Source organism: Carlito syrichta, unplaced genomic scaffold (genome assembly GCF_000164805.1).
Source record: "Carlito syrichta isolate Samal-C Ts95f unplaced genomic scaffold, Tarsius_syrichta-2.0.1 Scaffold307106, whole genome shotgun sequence".
Taxonomy (NCBI): domain Eukaryota; kingdom Metazoa; phylum Chordata; class Mammalia; order Primates; family Tarsiidae; genus Carlito; species Carlito syrichta.
In genome coordinates, this window is record NW_007251202.1 from 500,392 (window position 1) to 502,239 (window position 1,848).

The window sequence follows — 1,848 nt, forward strand, 5'->3', positions numbered from 1 at the left end:
ATTTATTTCCTCAATGTAGTTTTCTATGGCCAAAATCTCTGTTACAAGTTTCTTCAGTGTTGTATCTTGTCTTTCTTGGGTCTTAATCACTCTTTTCCTACTTTCCCTAATCCTTGTTGTATTCTGGGGCCAGCCATTGGTGACTCCCATTGTTTGGGCTCTGAGTTCTGATTTTTCAGGCATTTTCTCTTGTTACACTGGGAATTGTCTGTGTTCTTCTGTTAATTTTTCCTCATTTGTTACAGGTCTTTTCCTTTTCTTTTTAGTTCCATTATTGAGTGGCAGTGGGAGAGGCTTTCACTTCTGATGTTAGTTCAGCGCCCTATTCTTCCCTAATCCAGGCTCTGAATTTGTTCTATTTGAAACAGGGATGGGGGTGGGAAGCTTTGGTGTATCTTGTAGTTTTGAGAGTCAAATAAGGTGGAGAATGGAATGGTAGGACTCAGAAACTCCTTCAAATCACAGTGTTCACTGATTGTGGTATGGGTTCCTTGAGACCCACACCCCACTACCACTCTATATGATGATGCAATGGGTATGTATGTGTTTCCCCTGAGTCCAAGATGCAGTAATAGAAAGGAGGAGAACAGATGAGTAGAATGAAATAAGATGAACAAAAATAAGAAATATAAAAGAACACAGAAAAACAAAAACTGAAACCAAAGCAAAAAAACAATTAAACTCGTACACACTGAAGCTAAAACCAAAACAAGCTGGAAAAATCAAAGCAAAACAAACAAAAAACAGGAAAACCAAACACACATACACACACACACCCAACACAAAATAAAAGTAGAAGAAAAAAAGAGAAAGGAGAAAAAAAGGAATTCAGATTGAACCCTCACACATACATTCACATACACATTTTAAAAAGAAAAGAAAACAAACAGGCAAACAAAAACCTGAAATATGAACACTCAGTCATTCATGTACACATATAAACAGAAATCAAAGAAAGAAGAAAGAAAGAATAAAAAGAAAAAGAAGAAAAAATGGTGGAGGAGAATGCAAATCGAAACCTCACATACACATTCATGCACAAAGGAAAAAAAAGAAAAAGATTAAACAAACAGAAAAAGAAACAAACAACCCCCCCCCCCAAACTACCTATCTTCTTGTGGCAGGTTCTGTAATTTTTCCTCTCAGGGCTCACAGGTAAGCCCCTCTGCTGTCTCCTGTGGAACTGTGGCCTTATACACAATCTCCCCAGCATCCAGCTGTAGAAGGAGGAGGAGGCGGCGGTGAGGGTGGGTGAGGCTTCCGTACTCCCCTCCTACTCTTGTATGGTCAGGGAGATCCCCGCTGGTGGCAAGGTGCAGGATTGTCTCTTCCCCAGGTACTGATGTGGAGGGGGTTCTCCAGCCAGGCTTATCCTGGAGTAGAATACTGCTATTGTGGCTGACATCCAGGCTACCCCTGTGTTCATCCTTCTCAGTCATGTCCCAGCCATTTTGTTCTTTCAGAGGATTGCTGGGGAGCAGAGGGTTGGATCAGCCCCAGACTCACTGCTTATCACTTCAGGGGTCTTCTTCATTCTTTTCTGGTCACACCCTTTGTCCCATGGCTGGATCAGGGTAGAGGGTGTGAAGCCTGAAACTCAGCACTTATCCTGCCCTTCCAGAGTTTGCCCTTTCAGAATTTACATCGGAGTCACAATCAACCCCTTAGTTAATCTGCCAGTCACAGATTGCATCTGTCACTCTGTGGTGAGCAAGCCAGAGCACTTACCTGCCCAGTTTTCCAGATGGTGGCAGGGTGCCTGTTTCATCTTCTTGGTGGAGCTGTGCTTCTGGGCTCCCTTGCTGTGTTCCCTTCGCAGGCTTTGCTGCCAGAGTTCAGTCAGGCACT